Below are 18,515 nucleotides of genomic sequence, written 5' to 3' on the forward strand. Positions count from 1 at the left end.
TTGCACTGTCTGTAATGAGGTGGTTTGTGTCCATGGGAGCTCACAAGCAAGCTTCTCCTTGAGCCCTGCATGTGGCAGGCTGTCAGCAGAGGTGAAAGGGAGGCTTTCCTTAGGAATTTATGGGTCATGAATCTGGTCTGTGCACTGGGCGGGCAGATCCACTCTGTGTGTACCTGTTCCATGGTGCTGGGGGAGCCCTGCAGAGCCCCACGGGAAGGGTGCCTGTCCCTGGGCAGTGCTGGTGCAGTGCAGAGCCCAGTGCTGCCCAGCTTAGGGCTGCCTCTGCAGACAGGATCTGGAGGGAGCTGCAGGAGGTGCAGAGCTACACAGCTCAGAGAGGGCACAGTTCCATGTGGAAAACATCTCCTAAGAGATGAGGGCAGTGGTGCTGGCCAGAGGAGGTCAATTCTGTGTTGCAGTGATGTGTTGAATTTCTGCTGGGGACAATAGGCAGTCCTGCTGCCCAGAGAGAACCTGTTTCACTGTCATGCTTGGAACCAGAGGGGACAACTTGCTGTTTCACGTGAGCTTCTCATGCCTTAGAACACCTTTACAACAGGAACAGAAGCTACACATAGAGAAAAAAATTTCCTTCATGCCTGTGCACATCTCTGCCCTCACTCCAGAGGAATGCAACAGCTCTGCTGTCACAGGACAGGGAGTGTTCTAAGCATGGGGGAGACTGCAGAGATCTCTGGCCTAGTTTTGTCCAGGCAATGGTCAGGGTCAGCCTGTGCTGGGCAAAGAGGAAATACCTTTGACTAATTTACATAGTCTAGACAAAACTCATCTTTAAACCCAAAAAACAGTGCAGCCTTTTCTTAGTGCCTGGGTTCAGTACATCACCCCTGGGACCACAGAACTCCTGGGGCATCCTGGGTGGGACCAGAACCAGGGGCCAGAAACTCTGCTGTGTTTGTGCCAGCAGGCTGAGAGAGGTGACTCGCCCTCTTCACTCAGCACTGACAAAGCCATAGCTGGCATGCTGTGTCAAGGTCTGGGCTCCCCAGTATGAGAGATGGGCACACTGGAGAGAGTCCACTGAAGGACTGCAGAGATGATGGAGGGACTGGGGCATCTCCCATGAGGAAAGGAGAACTGGGACTGCTCAGTCTGAAGAAAAGAAGACTTGGGGGAGTCTTATAAATGTACACCTGAAGGGAGGGTGTGAAGAAGACAGTGCCAGATCCTTCTCAGTGTTTCCCAGTGACCAGATGAGTGACCAGGTAGACATGAACTGAAGTACCAGGAAATTCCTCTTAAGCATAAAGTTAAGTCTTTGTTGCTGCAAGACAGACTTAACTGAGGCAGGATGCCCAGAGAAGGTGTGGGGTCTCCATCCTTGGAGATACTCAAAAGTTATCTGGACACAGTCTTGAGCAACCAGCTGTGACTGACTGCTTTGGGCAGGGCAGTTGGACTAGATGATGTCCAGGGGTCCCTGCCAACCTCAGCCATGCTATGACCTTCATTCTGATGCTGTGCTTTCAGGACTTCAGACAGCACTGACACATCCTGTCCAGGAAGTGTCCTGGAGCTCATTTACGTGTATAATTGGCACAGGGCCGTGGTCTGGTTCTCCACTCTTCTCTTACCCTCTGACCCCTGCACAACATTCCTGCCCCATGCTGAAAGATGAGCAAGAAAATGCCACTTCATTAAACAGCCAAGTGCCAATTGTGGCTGTTGGACAGATAGTGAGGAACTCAGGGCTGTGTAGGCAAAGGGGGAGCCACTGGTCGAGTGAATCCGCTGTGATATATTCCTCTGGGAAAGAAGAAGGTCCTGGCCACTGGCAAGGCATGGCATTACAGGGCACTCCTGCCATAGTGTGTGGGGTTGGAGAAGGTAACAAAAATATCAGATGAAGACTGCATCTGCCTTCTTGCCCAGCTGTGCTCTCTCATGAGACAGCACCAGTCAAGCCCATGCCTGCTCCCTCTGCCCTCGTACAGTGCCTGGCACAGCTTTCTGATTGCTAGGGTGTCTGAGAGATATCAAATAGCCTGCCTCAAGGAAGGCAAAAATCTGCATGGCCAATATGTCAGAGGAGAGCTCCAGCCTCCAGAAGGTTCAGGCTCTTGGCTTGGATAAACCCAATTGTCAGTACTCAGAAAAAACGGGTGGGGGACAATGACTGAAATGCTGGTGCTTTACACCATTGTCCCACTATTGTTAATGACTGTGTAGAAGAACACACAAGGGGTTAATCTAATTAGCCAGTTTTACTCCTGGGAGTGGCAGAACTCAGCCAAATTAGAACGTCCACCACAAAGCCTCTCCCAGGTTTACCAGCCCCCAGGGACTGGGAGAAGAGAGGCAATATATTCCCAAGGCAGCAGTGTTTGGTACAGCACATACTGTCACACTGTGCCATGGGCATGGCATGTGGCACCAGTCAAGCCATGCTGCTAAAGGGATGACCCTGGAAAAGCATGTCAGAGCCAGGCATCCCCCTCAACCAGGGCTGCCCCAGGCTCCCTCTTCCATCTGCTAGTACAACTCCCCTTTTTGTTTTCATTGCTGAAAGCCAGGCAGAGACTGTGAAATAATCCATTTGGAGTCACTGTTTCTCTTGTCTCCAAGGAAACTCTGCTTTATGTTCAAAATCAAAACCAGCAGGATTTTCAGGGAGGGAGGTCTCCACAGGTAGCAGCAGGGAAGCACCCGAAGTGGGAGAAGAGGGAGGAATCTGTACAGAAGGGGAGAAGTTGGGAAGAGCTGTGCGCAAGCTCAGCAAATATGGAAGGGCAAGGCAAGGGGTCACTGCAAAAGCTGTACCAGTCTTTCCAAGGTGGATTTCTAGTGCTGGGTCACTTAGGGAGAGGGCAGGAGTTAAAGAGCCCATCCTGGCGTGGTGGGAGGGGAGGCTCAGCGCTTGCGAGGAAGGGACGATCCCCTCTGCTCAGTGGTCTGAAAACTGCCATTAGCAGCTGTCAAACCCTACTTGCTTTTGGGCAGACCATGGGCACTGCAGAGTGGGAAGTTACAGCCCCCCTCTGACAGCTGAGTAAGACAGGTGCTTCGCAAGGAACCGTCTTTGCAAGGACAGTGAGGGAGGATTGGAGGTCTCCGCTCCCGCCTGACTCCCCCATCCATAGCTCAGTGCCTGTGGGCAGGAGCGTTGAATCCAGCCACTGCACCCTTGGCTGCACATTTGTTTTTTTCAATCCTGAGGACCAGGATCTCTATCCTCACAGGGCTCACAGACCCCCTGGCTGGAGCCATCCTCACTCCTCATGCTATTGGATCCTTTAGAGCCTGGCCCATTGCTTGCCCTTGGGAAGGGAAGTACCAGCTGAAAGCAGTGCAGCCAAAGTGCCAGTGCTGAAAATTTCCATTCACAAGCCCAATTGGGGTGAACTCAGCCATCTCTGTGTTGCTATAGCAGCTCCTGGCAGGGCTTCCTGCTCAGTGAGGTGCTGGGACATCTCTGTTTTCCACTTGGTGCCTGGCAGCCAGATCCCTCCAGACAACTCCTACCACAACAATGGACCCAGAAGGAGAATAGATCTGCCCAGGGCACATCCACTGACCCACCTCTGTGACAGAGCACCAGCTAGGGGAAGAGGAATCTGAAACAGGCACCAATTTCAGTCCAGCTAAGCCCTACAATGACAAAGTGATTACCAGCTGAGCAGTGGGTTTGGGGCCTAAGTCCAATAGTGGGAGGGCAGTTGCTCTCCCCATTGCCCCCTACTCATGCCAAGGTCCTGTGAGAAGGTTGTCTCACTCAAGCTGCCCACCAAGCATTTAATCCCAGCCTGGAACGTACAGTCCCACTTTTAAAGCACTCCCCTCTGGGCAGCCCCCTGTCCTAAAGCAGGCAAGAGCTATCCCTGCCACTCTCTCATGCACATACCCAAGGAAATAGGCTACCCTCCTTCCCTGCTTCAGCCCCTGGAGTTGGCACCACTCTTATTCATGCATTCAGATTTGCTGACAAAACCACTCACCTGGAAGCAGTACAGGTTGTCAAGCAGGGAGGGCAGTGGGTCTTTTCGTCTTGGGGGATTATTCTGAGTTGTTTTGTCCTTTAATTCTTTCAGCTCAAGGGCAGGAAGCAGGATTTTCTCCCTAGAAAGATACAGTGTTAGCAGAGAGCTCTGAGCAGTACCTCCTGAGAGAGGAAAGGAAGACTGTAATATGCTCAGGATACATGGCAGTAAGGGCTGGGGGAGTGGCATGTAGGAGGAGACTGAAAAAATCTTCGTTGATTGCAGGAGACCAAAGCACAGAAAGCACCTGTCACCAGGAGGTTGCATGGAGCCCACACTGGGTTTCGCAGTACCAGTGGGTTTGCACTTTCTTCTGCCTCCTCACACAAGCTGCAAGGAGAGTTAGCAGTAAGAGAGCAGGGCAGCTGTTAAATGAGATCAGATCTCATCCCCATCCCAGTACTGCCCCTCATGAGGGTTCCTTCCACGAGGGAGGCTGCATGTATAAGTACATCCACCAGCACCAGCTGGATCCTGGCGAGCAGGTCCTTCACTGGTCTAGTCTGTGTGCACAGGACCTCGGAGGTGCAGACACACCCCTGGGGTTTGTCCAGATCAGCCTGAGGGGTGGGCATGTGCCTGTGCCTCAGGCAAATTGCTGCAGTTCCCCTTTGATGTATTAGGCAAGTCCTAAGGAGGAATCAGTTCACTGAGTGTGCAAAGGCAATACCTGAGCAGCACACTCTTTAAGAGAGACAGACTCTGCCTTCAAGGAAGCAGGCAAAACTTCCACTGTCTTTACTCACTGACTTCTTAAACATTGATTCCTGCTGCAGGGAATTTCTTGGATGGAACTCCCACATTTCAAAATTTCTATCATTGCACTATGCTAAAACCATGAGTCAGGTTGCAGGTGCCAGAACCACACAGCCTGTGCTGGCCTCTGAATGTGGCAGAGTGAAAAATTACATCCAGAAAACAAGGCACAGCACCAAAGTTACAACAGCACCTGTTTCCATTCCTACCAGATACATGACTCACAACAGACATAACAGCTGTTTCCTGAAAGTAACCTTCTCCTTAATTCAGGTGACCTCGGGGTGGGAGGCTTTGCTGTGTGCTCTGGCTTTGGCACACCAATGCTGATGTGTTGTGTCTACAGCTGGAGCTTGTCACAGAGCTTGAACTCATCCAGCCAGGAGCAGGTCAAAGCCAAAGCATCATGCTCATCTGACAGAGGGCCCTGGTACTGAAATCCCCCCCAAACCCTATGCCCCCATCAGCTCTGTAGGAAGAAGAGAGCTGGACCTCTTCAGCCCACGCTACAGAGAACAGCCCCAGTACCAACTGTATTTTTCACACATTGCTTCCAGAATTCTTTAGGTTTGAAAAGACCTTTAAAATCATTGAGCACAACCATAAATCAAGATGGTAATTAGATGGGACTTGGTTGGAGTTTGGGATCTTGACTATCTCTGTCATTCTCCCTTGTTAAACTTGCTCCATCAGCACGGACACAAGCCACTGCTGCATCAGGAGACAAGGACATACTCTCTGCACCCAAAAAATTGAATGGTCTTCACAAGATTTGGTGGCTCACATAGCAGTAACAGCCTTAATCTTCCTATTGAAAGTTCAGTCACATCTCAGATCATGTAAGTGTCAACTGTGGACTGGAAACCCAAGCCCTGCGCCCTGAAAAATTTCAGTCATCTTTCCAGCCAAGCACATGTTGGAGTGGGCTACACAAGAAAATAACTTTATTCCAAAATTAATATCTCTGGTTATGGGGAATAAGTTCCAGCTCTCTGTCTGCACCACACACCAAAACCCTTCTGCAGAAATGTGGCTGAGAGCCAGTCCAGCCACAGATGGAAGATGGAAAGATGGATCATGGCAGCCTGCTCTGGTGCATGGCTGGTCTCCTTTGCTTCTTCTGCTGGGTCAGCAATAGTGGTTGTTGCTGGGGCAGTCCCAGAGAAAGGACATCTATTCTTCATGCCCCTGCTTCTCACATGGCTTGACTGGCAGCTGCTCTTGCAGAAGAGCCCCTGGCTGCACTGCTGGCTGCTGCTGGAGGCTGGTGACCTGCAGCAGAGCACTCCTGGGCTGGACAAGTGCATTTCTGATACTACCCAGAGAGTGGCAGAGCTGCCACACACTTGGCCGCTCCTCAGCTGCTGTGTTTCCCTGGTTCCACCTCAGGCAGCAGTTGTTTGGCCAACAGTGAATGGTTGTCCTTTCCACCTCCTACCCCTGAAGTTCAGCTTGGCTCCTAGAATCTGTACTAATTTCTACCCATTTTTAATCTCCAAGTTAGCACCCACAGGCCTTTTTAAGCCATAAACTCACAAATGCCTTAAACCTTCTCCATGGCATTTTTTCACCACATTTCATTTCAACTTGCACCTGTGGCAATTTCCAGACAACTTTGAGTTATTAAATAGGACACAGAGCAGCAGCCTGAAGCTATGGAGGAGTTGAAGAGCTCTGCTCCCTCCAGATGGAGCTGCCTGATGGCCAGGCAGAGTCTTCCCAGGGTAAAGCAATCGTTGGGGAACAAATCCCATGGTCAGCTAACTCCCACAAGTCTCTCTTCATTCTACAAATGCCAGGCATGCTTGATCATCCACATCACACAGAGGCCACGTGATGCTCTAAGTTTTCAACAAGCGGTAAAAAGGAAACTCACAATGTCACCTTGAGAGAGGCAATGAGAAAAGACATGAGAACTGAACCTCACATCACAGAGTCACCTTTCAGAGGGTGTTCTGACACTATCCTTGCACAACCACTTGAAGATAAAGGAATGGCTTGATGGGAAACAGCCTGGAATAGCTTTCCCAAATCAGCTCCCTGGAGATTTCCCTTCAAAGCACCTTTCAGAATGATTTGTTCTAATCCTAAAAGTAGACCAAAAATGTTACATAGGGACAGAGCAGTTTGTTTTGCACCCATTCTGTCTTTAAACACATTCTCAGTCTGTATCTCTGCCCAACTTGGAAAGACCCCAGTCCTAAAAAAGTGAAGTTCTGGGCAAAGGCCTCATCAGACAGATTTTTACAGAGGGTTTGTATGTCTAAGGGAGAGGTTTGCAGTTCTAGTAAAACAACTCCTTCTTTATCATCTCTGCTTTTTAAGAAGAATTGATTATCTAGTGGATCTTTAAGACACCTAACAATGGGCTAAGGGTTGACTCCTAAGATAAAGGAAAGCTCACGTGAGTCTCTGTTAGAATGCAGTCACAGCAAACCCAGCTTGGACACACAACCTGGAGGAGGCATTGAGGCTGCAGGGCTGGGATACAAAACCAAAGCAGAAGCTGTACCCACCATCCCATGGCTTTGCTGTCTTCCAGCAAGCTCTTAGCATATCAGCCTTTTGAAAGTGCTTGATTTCTCTGAACTACTGAAAAGAAAACCCTTAAGGACCATGCTTAGTCCTTAAGTGAAGTGGAGGCAGGTAGTAGTAGTGAATGGCAGGTGAGTGTGGCAGCCCTGTCACCTGAATGTGTGGGTGACTAGGAGGATGGATGTGGCCCATCCACACCTAGACCTGTCCTAGGACATGGATGTCTTCTGCTGTCGTGTAAAAAGCCACTGGGATATTCCCAGCTGCTAATTGTCGTGGGGGAAAATGTGATTTCTTTGTGTGTTAAGCAATCCTTCAGCCCTTCCTTCCCTGGATTTTGCAATTTTGTAGTCTTGTTCTCCTTGTTACAGTAACCTTAATTTGGGGGTTGGGATTAATTCTGTCTCCTACACTGCTCACTGGCCCTGGGAGCAGAGTCCAATTATGCAGCTGCGACCTTCATTACAAGTTAGTAGAGTTTCTGCAAATGAACATCCTTTGTGTTTCACAGAGCTGCTCAAATAATGGAATTTCCTTCCTATGGGAAATGTCAATATTTCAACATCTATTTTTGCCCTATTTTTTAACAAAAAGTCACAATTTCAACTCTTACAACACATGAAGTTCAGGAAAATTCAGAAATGTAAAAAAAGTATTTTGTTTTCGATCAGATTGATGTAAATCTACTCCTACCTGAGCTGTAATATTTCTTCATGTGAGTGCCTCTCATAATTTTTTACCTTGTTTTATAGACTGTAGCTCTCATGGTGCTCTGCAGCATCCCTGAGTAGCCAAGCTGCCATGGTGCATTGTTCTGGATGCAGCTGAGAGAGAAAGCTGAGTAGAAGAGGGGCCAGAGGGCTAAAAGAGACAAAGCACGTGATGCTGTTCTCACTGACAGCACCTGCCAGGAAATTTTGGTTAGAATTTTTAATGGGACAACAAAACAAAGAAGGTGAAGTTAAAAAATTATATATCCAAAGACAAAAATCATGACCCCAGATTTTGGCTGGGCAGTTTCAACTGATGAGTGAGACAAAGTTTTGCGAGTTCCTGAAGTTTCTGTCATTCAAAAGTGCCCTCATTTTCTCCTTGGTTCTGCTGAGAGTGGATGTGACTGAAGCGTTTCAGCTATTTTGAATCCCAGCTCATGCTCTCTGCTTCTCCCAGGTGCACAGGGATCTTGTTCCTAAGGGGATCTCTGCTTCAGGAGTTTGTGTGATCTGCTATGTACCTTTTTTATTTTAACAGTCTCTGTAAATCACTATACAGGCCCAGCCAGCGTGAACTGCAGATTCATACAGTGGTTGCTCTGCTGATGCCTGACATTTCAAAACCACCACTTTCTCAAACAGTTTGAGAAAGTGCACTGCCACTGGAGAATGAATCCCTTGCTCACACCCTGAGATGTTCCCTGGTGGAAACTCACCTGGTTCCTCCACCATGACAATAGGGGCGAAGAGTAATTTTGCTTTTCTTCCCTGTCCTAATCTACTTCTGATTTTCCTCCCAGCCCCATGCTTGTCTGCCACACTGCAAACTGCTTCGCATTGTCCTGCCTGATCCTTTTGAAAGAGACTCAATTCAGGTTTCATGCTATAAAAAAGTTATTTATAAAGACCTTTTTTTTTTTTTTGGCTTGCCTTATTGTATTTGTACATTTAACTCTACTGTATTTTGTATTTTAGCAATGTCTTGGGAATGCAGCTTTCTTCCATGGCTTGTGCAGCACAGACAGTTCAAATGACAATGTGGCACTGTTCTTCAATTCCTTCTCTTCCATGAGCAGGCTGCACGTCTCCTTCCTTCACACCTCTTCTTTGCTTCTTGCAGCCTGTGCTTGGCTGTGCTTTGCACTGCACAATTGCCCACCCTGGTTCTCACGCTTCCAGGTTGGGCAGTTCTCTCTTCTGCACTGCTGCAGTTTCTGTGCACAGTGGAGTTCCAATGTGGATGCCAACAGTCCTCATCTGCCTGCCTGAATATTAGCACAGAGCTTGTGTTCTTTGTCACGGTGGCTGGAAAATCATTTTCCTCCTCTGAAGTAGAACAGTCATAAAAGCAAAGTACCAGAGCTGCCTTCTCTATGCTCGATTGGCATTTTAACTATTACACAACTCTTCTCACCTAAATGAGATGCTTCTTTACTAGAACTAGGCAGTTCTCTTGCAGTCACTGTTTGGACAGCTGAATTCCAGATGTGTCCAATTGCTCTGACAATTCACACAAGTGAATTCACACAGGCAGAAGCATTTCTCAGGGCCCATCTTCACACACCCTTTGAAGCACTGTGAAATGGATCCTGCCAGAAACATGGACAGCATGACTCCTAGGGACTGCCTTTACAAATATATTATTTCTTATTGAAACTCTCATGCAGATTCTTTCAATAAGAGATTTTCTTGCTGTGGAGAAGGATAGTCTTCAATACAGCACAAGGTGGATGTGCCTTGCCACAGCTGCCCTTGGAGGAGGGAGAAGCCAGTGCAGATATGATGGCTGGGCCTTTTCCTATCCTTTTCTCCAGATCCTTATTTCTCAAAACTGCTATCTACCCAGCAAGAGGCAATTCAGACTGGAAGTTTAGCTGAATATCCACAGTAGAGTGACATGAATGTAATCTGACCTTATCCCTTCATCTCCTGCCTTGTCTGATCTCACTGCATTCCTTCTGAGTGGTTTTCAAGTAATAAGGGTCAAATTTGAGCTGTTTTTTTCCATGGTCCAGGGTATAGATCAGGTTGGAAAAACCCTCTGAGATCATTAAGTCCAGCCACTCCCCCGTGGAAGCAGTGGCTTCCAGCTCCTCTTTTGTTGTCATCCTGCCAGCATTGGTGTAGCTGCACTTCAGTTGGTGTATTGATCCCACCACCTTTTTGGAGGGAGAAGCCCTAATTTTGAAATGACCATTCTCAGATGATTCCATGGTTTCTAACACATCAATAACCTTTGTGTCTTTGCTGCCACATTGATCTCCATCCCCTGTCTTCACAGAGACATCAAACCATCCTAAAACATCGGTGCTCTGTCCCCAGGCTTACTCCTAGTGAATAAACCTTTGCAGTTTTTCTCACTTTGCCCTTTCTCTCCCCAGCATCACTTCCCTGCTGCTCTTCCCCAGCTCCCCAGCCTCCCTGCCACCACAGGTGGGTGATGATGGGGCAACTAAGAATGGTTAGGGAGAAGGGAATTCCACTTAAGAATAAGTGTTGGGTTCTTGGGAAACACAGGTTATTGGATTGGAAGCAATCACTCTGGAACAGTCTCTGGCTTGAGTGATGTTAGAAGGTCCCTGGGAAGCCATGAGGGGAGAAACTGAATCTTCAGTGCAGGATGATGTTATTCCATAGGACGACTATGGTATCAGGAAGGCCAGAACTGGAAGAACAACTGTGTTGAGAGGAGCTGCACTTAGGATAAACCATCTTGTTGGAGTGTATTTTTTATGTAGCCAAGCAATACAAAAAAACCAAACAGTCCTTGGAAACAGCAGCAGTCTTCTGAACACCAGTGGACACAATTGTTATTTGTTCTGAGAGTGTTTTTTTCTGTGGATGAGACTCTTCAATACACCACCTTCATGTACACCCTATTCTATGTCAATAATCTGAAATATCTGAACTGGCAATTAATTACTTCAGGGGAATAACTCACATGATTTTGCAACAACAGCACACGACTTTCATTTGGGCATCCTCTATTAGTGAGTTGTAAGAACTGGAGGATGTCACAAAGGCCTTCTCTTGTTTCCAGAAGCTTAATCTGATGCTACTGTGGGCTAAGTCTGCCTTCTCCAAGCTGGGAAAACAGGATGTAAATGCTTTACTTCTGCTGCTTTGATGATATATTTGTCCAAATTTAACTTGGCCCATTTTCTTTGGCATTCTCTGTGTGGCATTAGCATTGGCATTGTGCTCTTCCCCAACAGCTCCCAGTGCTGTATATGTGTATATGTATTACAAGGACAAAAGGGACCAAGTGTGATCATCTAGTCTGACCTCCTTTTTCAGGACAGGAATAGCCTTGTGTTAATTAATTTTCTTTTAAGTAGAATATACTATTTAGTAAAATTTTGGAACCTTCATTACTCTCTTTTGGTGGTTATGAATTCACCAGAATTTCAGGTAAATTATGTAAGCCTGGGTCTACCTGACCCTGGAAATGATACATGATCAGTAGGTAGAAGCAGTCAGGTGCTGCTGTACAGGAGCTGATCTGAACTTACTAATGTTAATGGCAGTGCTGGCATTGACACACCAAGAGGCTGTAGCTTAATCACCATGGATAAGACAACACTTGTGCATACCAGCAGACACAGTCTTAGAGGTCAAAATGAAAATGAGGTCTGGGGTATGAAAATCTTAGTAAGGGTGGATGATCCTGCGGCTTTCATGGGGACTGCAGCACTTCCAAGTTTTTTCCAGATGCCCTCTTAAATCATCACCTCCCTCAGCATAGATTTACATGGTTCCTCCCCTCCTCCCAGGTGAGATCTTAGACTACAGACTGAAGGATTGTGTTGACTTCTGGAGTCTGGTTGCGCAATTTGCTTTCCATTAGGAGTCTACCCCATTATTCAGTGGCTTTCTGGAAGGAGAATAAAAAACTGCAAGACTTCAGAAAACACAGAGCTCTAGAGGAGATCTCTATCCTTGGTTTTCCTTCACTGAATTTCAGAATCCCCTAAAACCATCTGCTTTCAACCACTCCTGATGGACTTTGTCTTTAATTCTCTCAAGTTCACTCTAAGAGAAGCACACTCTACCTTTTTCTTCTCCAGAGACTTTATTTCACTCTTTTATCAACACTCTTCTGTCATATTTCTTAGGCTCCTAATTTTGACAAAACATCTCTTCACCTTGGGGTAGAGCCAAGATCCAGAAGGAATCTCCACATCTTTCCTATTGTGGGGCATCTCCTGGCAGCTGTATCACAAAGATTCAGAATCTCCTCTTTCCGACTGCCGGTGACACCAAGTGCATCTCCTTGCCAAACTGTCTTTATGTTATATATATGTTATACCAAAGGTGTATGTAGCTATCTGCCTATCTTTGGATCTTGTCCAGTCAGTAGGATTTCTGCCAGATCACTCTATTATAGACCTGAATATATTAATGCAGTCTGAAGTCAATAAACCAGATTTCAAATTAACAGTAGAACAGGTTGAGCTTCATAAGCTTTTCCCTTTCTACTACATCTTGTAAGTATTACAGTGGGAAGCACGGCCTTCCCTTCAAACAGCTCTCCAGAGTTAGTCTCTCAGGGAGAGTTTTGTTCCCTTTTGGTGCTACAGAAGGGTTTGCTGTCCACACTTCACCCCCCGGAGCACAGATCTGGTGCCTGAATCTCCCTGGCCCATGCAGGCAGCACACACAGACAGTGCTGGGCTATGATTTGGAAGGTCTCCATGCATGGGATGGTTGCTCCAAGCTGGCTGCCCTGTGCCAGCACACGGCACTGCTGTGTATGGGTAGTCACACTATTTAGGATCCCTCCTGCCTCCAACCGAGCACCCTTGCTGAGTTTCCAGACAGGGAGCTTTCCCCCAATCCCCTATCGTGGGTCATAAAGCAGATGGGACATGCAGTGGCCCCAGGTGCCCGTGGGTCTCAGGTGGAGCTCAGGCAGCACACAGGGCCCAAGTCCTTGCTCAGAGAAGCTTGGAGTGGTGCTGTGCTGGCTGCACTCTGTCAACAGAGCAACACAAGCTGTCTCACAGCTCATTACAGAAACTGAGCCAAAGGGAAGGCACGTTTCCAGCTTATCAGGCCACCTCCTCTGTGAGCTCTCTGATCTACTTTTCCAGTGATTGTTCCTGACCTAGGAGAAGCCCCTGAGAAATCTCACCGTTCATAGCCTGCAGCTAAACTGGCATCTGCAAGCAGCCAGGGTGAGGAGCCAGGAGCATGGCACACACTGTCTGACTAACCAGATGGAAAATTCCACTCCTCTTCATCATGGCAGACCATGCTGAAGCACTCGGGAAGCAAACCAGCAGTGTGTTTACTTGCCAGGCTGTTGCTTTTCTTTGCTCCCGTGAATTGTGTACATTTGCCAGGATACCTACACTATCTGCTCAGCCCTCTTTTAGCACTGTGATAAAAAGTACCTCTGGAACAATGTCCTGCCTACTTGGCTCTGCTTCGTAATATTTTTTTTTAGCACTGCTGACACTCAATGCAGAGCAACATGAAGGGTGAAGGTCCAGCATGGCAACCAGCAGAACTGACCTGTCCTTCAGCTCTGGCCATACTGAGCACAAGAAACTGGTTCCCCTGCCTTCCTTGCACCTCTGGAGTGATCAGCTCTGGACAACCTCTCCTCACCTCAGGTTAACTCAAAACCTGTTACCTTGTGTAAAATTGGGTAAACAACTTAGTGTCTTCTTACTTAAGGACATGAACGATAAAGTAACACCGACGAATTTCAACAGTGCAAGAATCCTGGCTGAGGGTCTGAAAGCTCCTGTGTGCTCCCAGCACCCATGGCTCTCTCTGACTTGCACACATTTTCCCCTCTTCCTGGTGCTTTCCCATGCATACACATGCTCTTACCTCCCAAATCTTCAGCTGTGCATGGTCTCATCTCCCCCGGCTGGAGATGAGAAAAGCGTGCAAGTGTCTGAGCAGAGAGCCTTGTGCTACAATGTCACTGCCACTCAGGTCACCAGCATACAGCCAGTGCTAACCAGTGAGACTAAATCCCATTGGAATTACATAGCTATACATCCTGGAAACAATGCTTCACACTTTGAATGTACCATTGCTGATTCCCTTGCAATACTATGCAATGAAATGATACAGAAACAGCAAATAAAGAAATAAACATTACTCAGACTCTCCCCTCTAACACTACACCATAGAGTGTCTTGCTAATGGCCACAAGGCACCCACTGCATCTGATCACAGCAAGGACAAGGAAATGCAGAGCAAGTGGCTCCACAACGATCCCAGGGCTGAATGTCCACCTTGTAGCAGCAACATGCTTTGGCACTGACAATAAGGCGAGCAAGTTGCAGGAGAGAAGTGTTCTCTGAGGGATTTTACTTAGGTACTCAGAAACAAGATTATTTAGTAAAGCTTCAATTCCATGATATGATCCCTTGTACAAGTTTTTATATGCATATACATTTCATCCACAGGTTTAAAACATTGTTTCAAAAAAAACCCAATTGATGGGGGAAGTCTGTTAGCACTTCCCAGTTCAGATAATTTAAAGTATGGTGTCAGAAGAGAGACTGACGTTGAAAGAGGTGGTGCTTGCTTAATAACTAACAAGGCATCTAGCACAAAAAAAAATGAGTTCTGGTTAAGATGAGAATATTGCATAGCTGTTGTAGAAAATAAAAGATGGACAGAGTGCAGTGACATAGCAGTATCCTGTCTTAATTTACATGCAGCCCAAGAACAAAGCTGCTTCTCGAAGGTCAGAAGTGTGTGAACGTCTATTCACAAAACCTGGATTCACATAAAATCTGCAAGGTCAAATTACGTTAGTGATACCCCATACCCTCAACCCCTATTCCTGTGACAGTGGGAAATGGCACAAAGTCTCTGAAAACCAGAAATAAGAAAGTGTATTTCCTGGTCTTTTCAAGTCCCTTAACATCTTTAATGCTTCCCAGGATCAGGACTCCTGCCCACAGTTGGGATGTCCTGTATGACTAACAAAGTCGTCATGCAAAATCGAGCAGCAGTATTACCTTTACAGGGTGCTCACCATACCTCCACACCGTAGACCTTGAGCAAAGCCTGCGGAGGGCACGGGGGGCAGGGGGAAGCTCAGGCTGGCTCAGAAGCCAAGCTCTGCCTGCTCGGGTCGAATGACAGACTCTTCCCGCTTCCAACTGCACAGTAACGCCAGGCTTTTGAAGATGGAAAGAAATCCTTCGGAGAGGAGGGGTTAGCCACAAGCATCATATCCACAGCTCGCTCCTTACTCCTTCTTTGTGCCCGCGGCTTCCGCTGGCCACGTGAGGGAGGCCCCGTTCCACGCCGAGCACGGGGCCGCTGCCCTGGCCGGGAGCGGGGGAAGGACGGGGAGCGGGGCCGTGGGGTCTGTCCCACGCTGTGCGGGGAGCGGGGCCAGGGAGTCTCTTCCAGCACTGTGCGGGGAGCGGGGCCAGGGAGTCTCTCCCAGCGCTGTGCGGGGAGCGTGGCCGGGGGGTCTGTCCCACGCTGTGCGGGGAGCGGGGCCGGGGGGTCTGTCCCAGCACTGTGCGGGGAGCGGGGTCTGTCCCACGCTGTGCAGGGAGCGTCACGGCCGGAGCAGGGGCTGACCGGGCTCGGGGGGATGCCGGGCAGGGACGTCTGAGGGCAGGGGGAGCTGAGGCGGGGGGGAAGCAGAAAGGAGTCAAGAGGTCTGAAGTCAGGTCTTGCCATGCTGAGCGCTGAGTGGCACAGAGTCTGTCCTGGGGATAACAGGGACTCCCGCTGATAATCGTGCTGTCTGCTGGGAAAAACGAACCATTCGCAAAGTCAAACCACGGGAGGACCTTCTCAGAGCACACAATCCTGCACTGGTGTCCTTGGGAAAGGCCAAATGAGCTCCATCCCAAGCCCCAAACACTCCAGTTGTGACTTGCCGCACGGGAATGGTGTCCATGCTGTGCTTACTACCAAGTCTGCTGGTCTAGGCTGATCCAGTGGCAGAAATAACATCAGCCCTTCTGTTATGCCTGGGCACTTGCCCACTAGGAAACTGGAGCAGCATTTATCCTTGAAGAATTTCCTGTGGTGGTTGTCCTTCCTCTCAGTTCACATACCTGTCCTGCTGGGGCAGAGGTGGGTTTTCCATCCTACTTCCTCATACCCTCTTCGTGGTCATGCAGGTAAAACCACAGGTTACCTCGTGGTGTGTAACCTCTCTCTCGAGCAGGGGGGCACTTGCTCCCAAGAGCAGAGACTCTGGTCCATACTGGCAGGACATGGGACACTTCCTCTCTAACTTGCTCATCTTTCAAATCTGTTCACAATCTTGGACAGTCTTTCCCCAGCCAAGGCACAGGTCAGTAGGGAGGAAAAAAAGATGATCTTCATATTGCCAATGTCAGGAAGTCACCTGAAGCACTATTTGTTCTCCTTTCACTGACATCAATGCCATTGAGTTGGTGTACAACAACGTGTGCTCCAACAAACTTGTGGATTGTGTGCACAGGAGCTCATCTGGTTCTACAGGGGACTGTTCATTATTTGATTCCTTATAGAGCACCTCCAGCACAGCTAATTCTGAAGGGCTGAGACACTGGAGGGTCCCAAGGCTGACCCAAGCTGGAAGATAAGAGCAGTTACTGGCCTGCCCACATGCACGTGGGGAAAGAATCCAATGATGTAAGACCCCAGATCATAAATTGCCACTGGACCAAGAGGCAGTGCAGGGCGTGAAGGTCCAGTGCACAGACTGGGGGGGTATAAAGGCCCAGGGATTACTTTGTTTGGGGTCCATCTCTGGAGGCACCAGCTCGAGCTGAAATAAACTGACTCCGCCTCAGAAATGAGAGTATGAACTCTTCTACAACATGGTCAATGTCTCTGTCCAGCTGGAGGTCAGTGATGAGTGGTGTCCCTTACGGTTCTATCTTGAGATCGGGGCTCTTTAATCTTCATCAACGACAGAGACAGCGAGATAGAGTGCACCCTCAGCAAGGCTGCAGATGCCAGAGGAGAAGGAAGGGATGGACGAGCTTGAGAGAGGGCCCGTGAGAACATAATAAAGTTCAACAAGGCCAAGTGTAAGGTACTGCACGTGGGTCAGGGCACTCCCAAGTACAAACACAGACTGAGGGGAGAATGGATTTGGAGCAGCCCTGAGGAGAAGGACCTGGCCATATTGGTGCATGAGAAGCTCAACATGGGCACTGTCACCCAGAAACTCCCTGTGTCCTGGGTTCATCCCCAGCAGTGTGGGGGAGCAGGCGGGGGGGAATTCTGACCCTCTGCTCCACTCAGGTGAGACCCCACCTGCGGTGCTGCCCGAAGCTCTGGGGCCCAGCATCAGAAGGATGTGGAGCTGTTGGAGCAGATCCAGAGGAGGCCATGGAGATGATCCAAGGGCTGGAGCCCCTCTGCTCTGCAGAGAGGCTGGGAGAGCTGGGGATATTCAGCCTGGAGACAAGAAGACTCTGGGGTGACCTCACTGCAGCCTTTCAGTACTTAAAGGGAGCTTCTGAAAAGAGGGAGAGTGACTTTTAACATGGGCAAATAGTAACAGGACAAAGGGGAACGGTTTTAAACCAAAAGAGGAGAGATTTAGATTAGGTGTTAGGAGGAAATTCTTGATTGTAAGGATGGTGAGGCCCTGGCACAGGTTGCCCAGAGAAGCTGTGGCTGCCCCATCCCTGGAAGTGTCCTAGGCCAGGTTGGACGGGGCTTGGAGAAATTTGGTCTAGTGGAAAGTGTCCCTGCCCATGGCAGGGGGTGGAATGAGATGCTCTTTAAGGTCCATTCCAGTTCAAACCTGTCTGTGATTCTATGACTATACACCTCCAGATTTATGACCTTCCTTTTGTGTTCTTGTGTGGGTCCTTCTTTAAATGTAGATAGGCTGAAATCCTGAGGTTGGGTGCCACAGCACAGGGTACTAAAGCAGGAACCCATTCAGAGATGCTAAACAGAGAGGCAAGAACACAGAGAATTTGTATAAACATATCCAAAATCACGAAAGTACAATTTTTCAGTAAGAAATTGTGAAAAACCAAGTGCTTGCTTCCCCATCTAGTGGTTATGTTCAGAAGGAAGAATGCTCCAGTAAATACTATCTGCTGGTCTCTGGAGGCTGGGGCTATAGGCATGCAGTGTTCCAGTGAACCATAAGATCAAACACCGCAAATGTGGTCTTATGTGTTTTTGCACATTGATCCTATTTCAGATAGATAAGGACCTGCAGTTATAACTATCCATGTCCTCGTCCCCTTTTATCTGCATAGCTCCTTTCAGACAGTCTCTTTAGAATGAAAGAGATCAAATATATCACAGAACCATAGAAAGGTATAGATAGGGCAAGCCATTTTGTACCTTAAGTTGCTGCTTGGAACAAAGCTGACTTCAAAGCTAGATCAGGTTGTTCACTCAAATTTGATCTAGCTAAATTTGAAACTTTCCAAGGTTGGAAAGTAAGGATGGACCACTGCTTAGTAACCCAGTGTCAGTGGTCTGTATGCCAGTACTGCTCCACCAGCTTGGGAAAGCACTTCAGGAAAACAAATTCCTAGAAAAACAATGCTCCCAA

The 18,515-nt window shown here is 48.3% G+C and overlaps 1 protein-coding gene across 4 annotated transcripts in view; it reads right to left on the reverse strand.

Annotated features, from left to right (window-relative positions):
- LOC126650033 (excitatory amino acid transporter 4-like) overlaps positions 1-15,139 on the reverse strand; it is a 36,399-nt gene extending 21,260 nt beyond the window's left edge. The window contains exons 1-2 of one of the 4 annotated variants that reach the window (XM_050334482.1): positions 15,014-15,139; positions 3,957-4,077 (exon numbers count right to left, since the gene is read on the reverse strand). The gene's annotated coding sequence lies outside the window, so the exon portion shown is untranslated. Of the gene's footprint in view, positions 1-3,956; positions 4,181-4,245; positions 4,354-15,013 lie in introns of those variants that run through there. The other 3 variants (XM_050334481.1, XM_050334483.1, XM_050334480.1) reach the window with 3 other exon arrangements.
- Positions 15,140-18,515: the final 3,376 nt, after the last annotated feature.

Source organism: Myiozetetes cayanensis, unplaced genomic scaffold (genome assembly GCF_022539395.1).
Source record: "Myiozetetes cayanensis isolate MyiCay16 unplaced genomic scaffold, myiCay2020 scf54, whole genome shotgun sequence".
Taxonomy (NCBI): Eukaryota; Metazoa; Chordata; class Aves; order Passeriformes; family Tyrannidae; genus Myiozetetes; species Myiozetetes cayanensis.